Source organism: Marmota flaviventris, chromosome 10 (genome assembly GCF_047511675.1).
Source record: "Marmota flaviventris isolate mMarFla1 chromosome 10, mMarFla1.hap1, whole genome shotgun sequence".
Taxonomy (NCBI): Eukaryota; Metazoa; Chordata; class Mammalia; order Rodentia; family Sciuridae; genus Marmota; species Marmota flaviventris.
In genome coordinates, this window is record NC_092507.1 from 19099877 (window position 1) to 19112984 (window position 13108).

Here is a 13108-nt window from a genome sequence, read left to right on the forward strand (position 1 = left end):
TAGGCAAGCGCTCTACCACTGAGCTACAACCCCAGCCCTTAATTTTTATTTTAGTTGTAGATGGACCCAATACCTTTATTTTTTTTAATGTGGTACTGAAGATGGAACTCAGTGTCTCACACATGCTAGGTGAGCACTCTACCACTAACCTACAACCCCAGCCCCAAGATGCCTATTAAAGTATCAGTTAATAGGTAAAAAAGCAAAACAAAACAAATTTTAAAAGGATAGTTAGTAACCAACTCAGCCAACTTTGGTTGCTGCATTCTTAAGTCAATGAAATATGTATTTATTGAATACCTACTATGTGCCAGGCACTGTTCTAGGCACTGGAAATAAAGAGCAAGCAGAAGAGTTCCTGTTTTCTTCATGGAGATTATGTTCTGGTGGGATAAAACATTTAAAAAGCAATAAAGAGCTGGGCTTGGTGGCACATACCTTTAATCCCAGCAGCTTGGGAGGCTGAGGCAAGAGAATCGTGAGTTCAAAGCCAGCCTCAGCAATGGTGAGGCACTAAGCAACTCAGTGAGACCCTGTCTCTAAGTAAGATACAAAAAAGGGATGTGGGTCAGTGGTTGAGCACCCCTGAGTTCAATCTCCAGTACCTCCCCACCCAAAAAAAAGAAATAAAGATAATTTCTGATGTAATAAATATTATCAAGAAAAGCAGACATTGTAATGAGATGAAGAGAGACTTGCTCTCAAGGGAAGCAACAGCTGATCTGAGACCTGAGCGATGCCCTGCGTGCATCCTGGGGAGAACAGTCCAGACAGAGTGGTGATGAGCTGGGCATGCTTGGGAACAGAGCATTATGCAGCCATTCTAAAATATTGTTTTAAAAACTAAAACCTGGGGGCTGGGGTTGTGGCTCAGTGGTAGAGCACTCGCCTAGCACATGCAAGGCCCTGGGTTCCATCCTCAGCACTACATAAAACTAAAAATAAATATTAAAAAAAAAAAAACTAAAACCTGGGAAAAGGTAAATTAAAAAGCAGGGCTGGGGTTGTGGCTCAGTGGTAGAGCACTCACCTAGCATGCACAAGGCACTGGGTTTGATCCTCAGCACCATATAAATGTAAAATAAAGATATTGTGTCCACCTAAAACTAAAAAATAAATTTAAAAAAATAAAAATAAAAAGATAAAAGCAAATGATAGCCAGGCACGGTGGCCTATGCCTATAACCCCAGCAGCTTGAGAGCCCGAGGCAGGAAGATCACAGATTCAAGGCCAGCCTCAGCAACTTAGTGAGACACTAAGCAGCTTACTGAGACCCTGTCTCAAAATAAAAAAATAAAAAGGGGCTGAGTACAATGGCACACACCTATAATTCCGGCAGCTTAGGAGCCTGAGACAGGAGGACTGCAAGTTCAAAGCCAGCCTCAGTAACTTAGTGAGGCACTAAGCAACTCAGTGAGGACCTCACTCTAAATAAAATATAAAAAAGGGCTGCGGATGTGGCTCAGTGGTTGAGCACTTCTGGGTTCAATCCCTGATACCAAAAAATATAATAAAATAAAATAGGCTGTGGATGTGATTCAGTATTTAAGCCACCCTGGGTTCAATCCCCAGTACAAAAAAGAAAAACAAAAACAAAAATGCAAAAGATAGCTGGGCACCTCTAATCCCAGCAGCTCAGGAGGCTGAGACAGGCCAGTCTTAGCAACTTAGCAAGGCCCTAAGCAACTCAGCAAGATCCTATACCAAATTTTTAAAAAGGGCTGAGGACGTGGTTTGGTGGTAAAGTGCCTCTGGATCAATCCCCTGTGCCAAAAAAATTTTAAAAAAAAGATAGTCTGAAGGTTGGAGAAAAAAAGTCAGATAAGCTAAGACCTAAGACCCAAGGCCTAGGTGGTGGTCACACAGAGGGGCCACAGGGAGGTATTCCAGCTGACAATTCCACAGATTCCAGGCAACAGCCAGCACTAACCACTGGTCACATGGATGAATGAGCTCTCAGGAGGCTCCAGACCTCGGCCACCCAGCTGCCCTGGCGGACTCCACCAGGAACAGAGATGAAGTGCCCCTATCAAGCTCTGCCCAGCGGGAGGTTCATGAGCAAAGGAGGCCACTGCACAGCAAGTGTGTGATATGCCCACCTCGGTTCCCGCGTGTTCTCGGGAGGAGCCTACTGCAGTGATGGACTTCAGATGGATTCTTTTGCTTGCTTTCCTTGGCTGTAAAGTGGAACAATAATTACTATGCCATGGGAAAGTTGTGAAGTTTTAATGAGATGATACTCAGAGGGTAGTTTGGGGGTTTTGTTTTGTTTTGTTTTGTTTTTGGTACTGGGGATTGAACCCAGGGGTGCTCTACTATTAAGGCACATCCCCAAACCCATTCTTATATTTTATTTAGAGATAGGGTCTCCCTGAGTTACTTAGGGCCTTAAGTTGCTGAGGCCGGCTTTGAACTCGCCATCCTCCTGCCTCAGTCTCCTGAGCTGCTGGGATTACAGGTGTATGTCACTGCACCCAGCCCTTGTTGTTTTTTACTTTGAGACAGGGTCTCCCTAAGTTGTTTGGAGCCTCGCTAAATTGCTAAGGCTAGCCTCCAATTGCAGTCCTCCTTCCTCAGCCTCCAGAGTCACTGTAATTATATGCAAGTGTGACCATGCCTGGCAAGGTATTCGTTTTATAATGGGTCTTCAGTAAACGATATTTAATATTAAAAATAACTAAGGGCTATTAATTTTTAAAATACTGATACAAGAAAAAAACAAAGAAGCATTGTGCAGTGTAACTGTTAGTTCAGGTGGCGGAGTGGGAAGTTCCAGGGAGGGCTTTGTTCCTCAAGGTCTGCCACCACTCATGTGGCAGAAACATAAAGAAGTCACCCGTGACTAGACAGGTTGGATACCAATACCCACTATTTGCTAGACACTGCTCACTAATTTCCTACTTTATGTTATCTCACTTGCTCTTTCAACAGCCAAATGAAAATAATCATATGACTTATTTTTTTTCAGTACGTGGGGATTGGGCTCAGGATGTTCGGAAGGCGGTGCCATTCCGCGGGAGCATTCTGAGTCATTACCCTCCCTGGTTAATGGCCCAGCAAATGGAGGCTGGAGGACACACAGGTTTTCTGGTCACTCTGGTCTGAGTCCAGAGTCGAGTTCAAAACCACTTCTGGCAAGTTGGGGTTCCATGAGCCCCGTCTAACTTGGACAGTCCACAATTCCACGAGTGAATTCGTCCCCTCTGTTGCCCAGCGGATCCTGCTCTCTTGGGCCTCCCATCCCTGGAAGGACAGTGCTGTGTCCTTAGGGGACTAAGATGATGGCTGCCCCAGCCTGACTTCAGACAGGAATTTCACACCTTCTGGGGCCCTAGAGTGCAGGTGGAGGGTGTCTGGGAGAGGAGCCAGGTCTCTGTTAAGGCTGGGGAGGACTGCTCCCACCCAGAGGGAGGCCGGTGGCTCCTGTCCAGCCCTGCCTCCTGTTCCCAGCCTTGCCCTCCGGCCTCTGCCCCTCGTCATTGGAATGCTAAATACAAAGTTGGAGGGGCCGGGGGTATTAATAACTGGGCCAGGACATCCAGGGCCTCCAGCCCATCTCTCAGCGCCTCTGTGCCCCAAGAGGAGGAGGGCAGCAGGATGATGATAGTCTAATAATAGTCGCCATGGCTACCTTGTTTCTGAGTGCTTTAGGGAACCAGGCTGTGGGGACCCAGTTGCTCTCAATGCTATGGCTAGCCCTTCAGGATCTTTGAGTATCTCATTTTATATATGGGGAAACTGAGACTCCTGAGAAGTCAGGTAACTTGACCCAGGTGAGCTGGAAAGGGACACTCAAGTCCCATCTGCCAGCGACATCGAGCCCTTGTCTTCTCCCCTCCTGCAGGTGGCAAAAGCCAAAGAAAGGTGCTGAGGCCCAGCGCCCCGCACCCCTCACACCGCAGCCAGCTCCTTTAACTTCCAGGAACTGGGCTGCCTGGGAGGGGCCGGCAGGGTGGCTTCCAGGAAGCTGGCTTTCCTGTGGATGGACAGCAGGACCTGGCCTGTTGGCTCAGGTCTTGTGACAACCCCAGGGGGCAGGGACAGGGCCAGCCGGGAAGAGGGGCCCTCCCCAGGCTTCTGCAGTGGGGCATCAGATGTCAGAACATCTGTTCCCGCCCAGGAAAACCGCTCTGCTCGCCCACACCCTGCTCACTTCTCCTTCCCTCAGCAACTTAGGGGGGCCTCACTATCACGGGCGTCTCCCAGGACTCAGGGTCAATCACAGGGAGGGGAGAGCAGAGAAGCACATTTGTCTGGGGCCTCACCTGTCACAAAGGCCTTAAATTAAGGCTTTTGACATTCATTTTGGAGGGGCAGTGACACAGTAGTTAACTCATCCTCTGGAGTCACAACTGCTCTTGGGCCACCTCCCTGTTCTGCCATTTAATGCTGGGTGATCTTTGGTAGTTTCCTTAACTTCTATGTGCCTTAGTTTCTCCATCTGTAAGACGGGGAATACCTACTCAAAAGGGTTGGTGTCAAAATTCTATAAGCTGAAATATAAAGTGCATTTCTGTAACTGTAGAGCCGGGCATGGAATACCCACTCAATCAGTGTTAGCTGTTATTTCCAAATGAAGTCACACACAGAATCCTGGACAAAACCGAAAACAGATATTCACCAAAGAAGTTCTAAAAACCATCTCTTATAACCCCACCACTTAGGGCTGGGACGTGGCTCAGTGGTAGAGGGCTTGCCTTGCACGATGAAGCCCTGGGTTCAATCCCCAGCACCAACACACACAAATCCCACCACTCAACACAGTGCCACCACCCCCTCATGCTATTCCCTTCCGGTGTTTTTCTCCCGCTCATCAGTTTTTATAACATTGAACTGACAGTACACTTAAATGCTGTATAACTTTGGGCCTTTTTTCTTTCATTTAGTATTTTACCAGGAGCATTTTCTATCACTGTTCTATAGGTTTTAATTGAGGGTCTTCTATGTGCAGATCAGTGCTCTGGCTCTGGGCCCACCGCCCTTCTCTCCAGGAGCCGACATTCTACTGGCCATCAATTCCTGGTTGAGGACTTCCTGTTTTACATGGAGGTCTAACTAACGTAGAGCAGACCGCACATGCACCAGGGCTGAGGTCGGGTGCATACAGCCACCCAGGTAACTGCCACTGGGATACAAATACCGCACGTTTCCATTGCTCCAAAGGTGTCTTCACCTTCCCAGTCGATAACCACCCCTGCTCCCAGGTAACCATCTAGCTTCTACCAACACAGGTGAGTTTTTCCTGAACAAATTTAACTTGTTTTAAGAATAGATCTGCAGGCTAGGGATACAGCTCAGTTAGTAGAGTGCTTGCTTAGCATGCACAGGGCCATGGGTTCAACCCCCAGCACCACCAAAAAAAAAAACTAAAACAGATTTGGCCAAGCACAACTAAGGAGGCTGAGGCAGGAGGATCGTGAGTTCAAAGCCAGCCTCAGCAAAATTGAAGCACTAAGCACTCAGTGAGACCCTGTCTCTAAATAAAATATAAATTAGGGCTGGGGATGCGGCTCGGTGGTCGGGTGCCCCTGAGTTCAATCCCCAATACCCCCTGCTTCAAAAAAAAAAGAATAGATCTGGGGCTGGGTTGTGGCTCACTGGTAGAGCGTTTGACTAGCATGTGTAAGGCCCGGGGTTCAATTCTCAGCACCACATATAAAATAAACAAAATAAAAATCTGATGACAACTAGAAAAATATTAAAAAGAAGAAAAAGATCTACTCCGTTGAGAATGCCCATGTTTTAAAGGCTACAGATGCTGTGGCTCTATAACCTCTCGGTATCCATGGGGATGGATTCAGGATCCGAAGGATGCCAAACTCTGCCGATGCTCAAGTCCCTTAGATAAAATGGCCTAGTATTTGCACATAACCTACGATATCCTCGCATGTACTTGGCGTCATCTCCACATTATGTGTAATACTAAATGCAATGTAAATGATGTGTCAATAGTTGTTATATTGGAACAGAGACAAGGAAAAGATCTGTACACATTCCGTACAGATGTAGCCCTGGGAGGCCTAACTGCACAGCATCTAGGATCAAGGGAGAAATGCTCAACACCTGGAGCTGGAGGGAGACTGAGGGGCTGGGAGCAGGCAGGAGGCTCCCACTTGATCAGCAGACACATGGCTGCAGTCACATGGATTCAATGTGACGCTTGGAGCGTGGTTTGTGAACTTTTTCAAATATTTTCCATCTGCAGTTGGTTGAATCCATGGAAGGGGACCTGCAGCCACAGAGGACCAACGGTATTGTTGGCACATATCTTGCCTTTAATTTCTCATCATCAATAATGCTACATTGAGTGTCACATTTTATTTCCTTACGCTAGACTCTCAGAAGCAGGACTGACTGTTGAGACGGTTCTTGGAAAACCCTGACAGACACTTTCTTAAAGGTTTGTGCAGCGCCGCCAGCAGTGAATAGAGGTACCAGCAGGAGGAGCAAACCCTGGGTCCAGGGTGGAACCAGAGCCTCCAGCACCTACCCTCTCCCAGCCCTGGGTTAGCTTCAGCACTCACCAGATGACCCAGGGTGCAGAAGGGCATCTCCATGAGAAGTCTGAACTGCCTGAGAAGGACGCACGCAGCTGTGCTTCTCTGGGCAAAGTCACCACTACAGAAGCTTGGGATTCAGTTTGCCATGTCAGAGCTCTGCTCTGCAGCACGCTGAGAGGGGCCTCACCTTTCATCAACAGACTGACAATGACCAAGCCACGGAGTCAGATGCCATCATAAAGCAGGTGTCGGGCTCAGGAGATACAGAGATAAATGCAGCAGTTGAGGAAATGAAACCACAGTAACCGAAGACTGGCCAAATGACAATCAGAAAATCTCCTGGTAGCTCACTCTGTATTCCCTAGAAAGCAGAGGTTTTGAAGTCTAGATGAATGAAGCCTCCATAAAAATCCAAAGGTCAGGGTTCTGGAAACTTCCAGATAGCCAAACTCATTGAAGTTCCTGGAGGGTGGTGTATCTGGAGAGGAATGAATAGATAGACAAAAGTCAATGGATGGAATGATGAGCCAAATGTGGTAAGCACATACAATGAAATATTATTCCACCTAGAAAGGAATGAAATTCTGACACTTCTATAGCATGCATGAAACTTGAAGACATTTTGCTAAGTGAAGGAAGCCAGTCACAAAAGGAAAAATACAGAGATACCCATGTACTGCAGCCCAGGGGGCCCTCACCAGAGACTGTGCCATGCCCTTGTATCTCCAGAACCATGAGACAAAATAAAACTCTTTTATTTATAAAGAAGCCTGACTCAGGCATTTTGCTAATATAATGAAAAATTGATTAATACACCAGCTATAAGAGGAGGTGAACTTCATGGGAGGTAGAAGAGAGGAAACTGACTCTGGTGACCTATGAGCCACTGAATTAAACCCTTCCTGAAGCTAGCCCTCCCATCTCCATTCTTCTCTGGCACATATACCAAGCATTCCATTAAAGTCAAGTGGAGTTGAGTTCCTATCCTTGTGACAGAAGCATCCAGAGAAGACAGAGGAAGCCCAAGCCTCTCAGAACCTGCAGAGGAATTGACTGACTCCTCTGTTTGAGATGCCCTTGGGACCCTTCCTTGAAGCCTTTAACCCTTCATCACCATGGTTTTCAGGTGGGGACGCTCCCAGAAACTCTTGAGCCTCCATCAGAGGGTGTAGGCCATAATCAGCTGCTCCAGCTATTCTCGGTCTTCACTGATGAGACCACCAGGACCCTTCCAAAGCTAAAACTAAATCTGGCACACAACCTTCTTGGGCCTCTGCATCACTTGTCTGAGGGCCGCATCAGAAACAGACGTTTCAGACTTTTGGATCTAAGCACAGTGGAGGGGGCAGACTGAAGACTCAAACACCAGAGCTGGAAAAATCCCTAGAGATGAGCTAGTCAGATCCCCTCATTTTGCAGATGGGGCTGCAAAGATGGGCCTGGGGCTCCCCGGCCTGGGCAAGAGAGAGGGGGGACACTGAGGAGGATTCTTCCTGCATCCAGAAGTTGCTCCCCACCTCACTCGCTGGGAGGCCTGGCCAGTCATCCTTAATGATTTTATTGTGGCACTTTGTCAACACCTCCTGACTGGCTGTGAGGGTACTAGGTCCCTCACAAAGCAATGATACCTCCAAATTTCTACAGGGCACTTAGCAGTCTGGAGGGAGTGGGAACTAAGATGTGCCTTGGGGACAGGGGGATATGGGAACTCTCTGTAATTTCCACAAAATGCTCTAAAAATAAAGCTTTAAAAAGCGTACCTCTCTGCTTCCTGATTGCCGGGTCCTGAGCCGCTTTCCTCCACCGCGTACTCCCACCACGATGTTCTGTCTCACCTCAGGCCCCAAGGAATGGAGTCTACGGATGGAGGCTTCTGAAACCGGCAACCCCAAATAAACTTTGCCTCCTCTAAACAGACAGACAGACACAAACACACCACATGGAACCAGGAGCCGGGGAATGCACCTGTACAGGCCCCAGTTACTCAGGGGATTGAGGTGGGAGGGTCCCTTGAGCTCAGGAGTTCAAAGTCCAGCCTGGGCCACAGAGCAAGATCCCCTCTCGAAAACAAAATCAATGTGCCACATAGGTATCCTCATCAGACCTGAGTTCAAGTCCTGACGTCCTCCAGCAATGTGACTCTGGACGAGTCCTCTGTCTCAGAACTCGAGTTTCCTCGGCGTCAGAAGGCGAGCGGTTCATGCCTCACAGCTGCACAAATTCCCTGAGATTGAGAACTGACAGCACTTTGCACAGAGCCTGGTACAGGAAGAAATATGAATATTAACTGTATTTTTTTGCAGACTCCAAAGAAGCCCCATTTTATTAGAGCATACAAAGCCCTTTCCTCATAGGGAAAAGTTCTGTTCCCCTCCAGGGTGACTGATGTGCCTCTTCCACGGTTCCCAGCTTTCTGTTCTAAAGATACTGCTCATGTGGGTTAAGGGGTTTATAGAGGTAGCTGGTCCGTTGGGTAAGGCTGTGCAAGTCATCAATGAACATTCGATTTCCAATCATTTTCTTCTTCCGGAGATAAGGCTGCAATTCATTTCCCTTTCAGCCTCAAAGCCACATGGGAGCTTTGATTAGTTTTGGGGGGTGCATTTCCAAAGTTTCCCAGGATCTTGGTGCAACCACTCTGAAAAGCAGTATGAGATTCCTCAGAAAACTTGGACTGGTACCACCATTGGACCCAGTTATCCCACTCCTTGGTATATACCCAAAGGACTTAAAATCAGCATTCTATAGTCAGTTGCAGTGGTGCATGCCTATAATCCCAGTGGCTTAGGAGGCTGAGGCAGGAAGATTGGGAGCTCAAAGCCAGCCTCAGCAACTTAGTGAGGCACTAAGCAACTCAGCAAGATACCATCTCTAAATAAAACATAAGAAAGGGCTGGGGATGTGGCTCAGTGGTTAAGTGCCCCTGGGTTCAATCCAGTACCAAAGAAAAAGAAAGAAAATTTTTTAAAAAATCAGTATACTACTGTGATCGATGCAACCACATCAATGTTTATAGCAGCTCAATTCACAATAGCTGAGTTATGGAACCAATCTAGGTGCCCTTCAACAGATTAAAGGATAAAGAAAATGTGGTATTTATACACAATGGAATATTACTCAACCTTAAAGAAGAATGGAATTATGGCATTTGCTAGTAAATGGATGAAACTGGAGACTATCATGCTAAGTGAAATAAACCAATCCAAAAATCTCCAAAGGCTGGATGTTCTCTCTGACATGCAAATACTAACTCACAATTGGGGGGTGGGTAGAACTTTATTGGATTAGATAAAAAAGAATGAAGGGAAGGGAGGTAGGAATGGGAAAGATAGTAGAATGAATCGGACATAACTTTCCTATGTTCATATATGAATAAACCACCAGTGTAACCCCACACCATGTACAACCACAAGAGTAGGTTCCTAATTAGAATAAGTTTTACTCCATGTATGTATGTCAAAATACACTCTACTGTCATGTATATCTAAAAATAATTTAAAATTTTGAAAAACAAAGTTTCCCAGGATCCTGATGTTGTCATATACTCTGAACATGGCCCTCTTCTTGTTCTACTGGCCATTCTCTTTGCAGGACAGGAGGTGAGCCTTATACAGGTGACCAATCAGGGAACACCCAGAGAGAAGATTCTGCGTGCAGGTCAAGGGCATCCAGGCCCACAAGCCTTTGCCCTTGCTCTAGACTCTCTCAAGGGCACACCAGAAGAGGGTGTCACCTTAAAGGAGATGACAAAGGGAACCATCTTCACTGACTACACATGCGTATCAAGCTGGAGGTGACCATCTCTGAATATTAACTTTTATTTATATTACCTACTTCTATTAATTTATCTACAGTTTATATGTGAAATGGCTCCTTGATAACCTGCTTCCTGTGGATGCACTCTAACTGGGGGCGTTTCCATTTGACCATGTGATATGTTTTGTGGACACAAAAAATAATGTTCAGAATCACAGTGATTTATGGGGCTTGGGACTTGGAATCAGCCCAAAGGCTCGAGGAGTTTAACTCTGCCAGTGACCTTTTAGTAACCTCAGTTATTCAGTCCTCCTGAGTTTCTGTTTCTTCAGCTATAAAAACGCTATCCTAGTATTATTCACTTCTTGGGTTCTGGTAAGACAAAGAAAGGACTTGACCATATCTGGAATTCAGACCTGTTTTAGAAAGGCAGGGGCAGTAACTGCACTAATGAAACCTGCCACAAGAGGGCAGGAGTGCTACATCTAAATTCCTACCTGGCCAAAGCAGGCATTTCATGTTTTGAACATTTTTTCTTTCTTTCTTTTTTTTTTTTCTCTGTGGTACTGGGGATTAAACTCAGTGCATGTGAGGCAAGCACTCTACCAACCAAGCTAGATCCCCAGCCTCTGTCTTTTTTCTTTTAGAAAAAATTCACGCACAAAAGTTGAGTGGTATAACTAACCTCATGTACCCATAACTGCATTTTAACAAGGATCACTCTTTTGCCAATCTTCCTCTTTGCTGTGCTGCTTGAGTACATCCCAGGCCACATTTCATTCCACCCATTGTGCATCAGTGGGCTGCTCCAGTTGGAAAAGACTCATTCCACAAGCACCATGAATTTAATCTACAAATTAAGTTCATCTTCAAATTTCCAAATTGTACCAAAGATGTTTTTTGACTGTCAGTTCACTAGAATCCAGATCTAAATGATATTACAGCATTTGGCAAGTCTGTTGAGCTTTAGGTTTTAACACTCTATTCTCCCTTTGTAATTTAAAGCCATGATTGTGTTGGAGAAGCCAGGAGACCTGTCATACAGAAGGTCCCACATTTTGAGTTTGCCTGATTGTGGTCCTTGTCTATCCCCTATAATTCTGCTGAACGGGTCATCAGATTTTGGCTTGATAGGCTTAGATTCTTTCATTTTTAAGGCAAGAATACTTCATGGAGACAACTGTGTCCTCATCTAAGTGATTTAAAAATTGGTCAGTGCATTCAGACAAATGTTAGCCTAAACTCTGCATTCATTACAAAGTTACCAAAAAAAAAAAAACTTTCATCCAATTGTTTTAGCATCATTTAATGTTCATTGCCCGGACTCATTATTTCATCACCATTTGAAAAACTGCTTTTATGGAACTACCATTTCTTCTGTGTTCATTAGTTGGAATTCTTCTACAGAAAGTAACCTTTTCTTACCTACTATTTCCTTACCTGGAATACAATACATAAAAAACCCAGAAAAGTAGCTATTTCCCCTTATGCTGGTGGTAACGAATGAATTGCTTTTCTTATGTGTAATTATAAGTTCATGGATTTTTACAAGTTTTATGTGTTAAAATCTACTGAAGCAATTCTTTTTCTCTTAGTGCTTAATTGTTCCATCTTTGGTCAGTGGGGCCCCCTTAGAGTGGTTCTTTGGCATGTACCCCATCTTTAATTGTTTCCTGGCTTCCAAGCATAAGATGACCCAAATTTATCTTTCTTGCTCCAGATCTGGAGTCTGACAATTACCAAAGACTTTATTTTAATTTTTTTAAACTAGAAAATGGGGGGCTGGGGCTGTAGCTCAGCAGCAGAGCACTTGTCTAGCATGTATGAGGCACTGAGTTCCATCCTTAGCACTACCTAAAAATAAACAAATAAAGTAAAAGCATACTGTCCATCTACAACTACAAAAAAAAAAAACAAACCTAGAAAATGGATCTCAGAGACAAATCTGTGCATGAAGAGTATTCTGTTCATCACTACTGAATTGGTCATTGTTTGTGGGCCTTTTCAGGAGAGCTGAAAAACACATTTCTTAAGAGAAAAATGCATTTTTTTTTTACTGCTACCTAATTCAGATGTTTACCTTAAGCTTTTTTTATACTTAAAACTTTTTCTCATATATTGAAAAAATCTTGGTTCCCAATGCTACTAACATAATCACTTATTTACTTTATCTCACAGTATCAATTTCAAAACAGCAACATCAATATTACAACTAACAATAAAACTTAAGAATATAATTGTATTTCTATGCTGTTTTAATTGTTCTTGGACTATATCTCATTAGGGTGGTATAGTCAAAATACTTCTAAAGCCATATGAAATAATTTTCTTGAAGTGGCTATGCCACCAATCTGAATGATAGATGGTTCATTTTCAGGTGTTTTTAATTTTCATGTAGTGTTTCATGCTTTTTTTGAACTATTTTACAAATATGCAAAAACATTTATAAGTCTCCAGAATAATAACTAAGAAGTCTCATTTGCATCCTTATCCCCAATCTGCTCATAAGCAACCATTTTAGAAATCTGGGATTTATTCCATTGTTTGTCTTTTAAATATGAGTAATTAATATATTTCTCTCCCCCCATTACGCACACAGAAGATATCAAGCACAAAATAAGCACTAATATACATCTTGCTTATTCATCTAACAACATATATGGAGATCATACCATATAAATATGGTGATCAGTATATAAATCTTCCCCATATCTTTTTATGGCCACATAATACTCCACTCTGTATGTATTATATTCAACCAGTTCTTTAGTATCAGAAATGTGAGCATTAATGCACACAGTGTTGCTGTATTTTAGCCTATATTGCTAGGATAAGTTTCAAGAAGTCTAAGG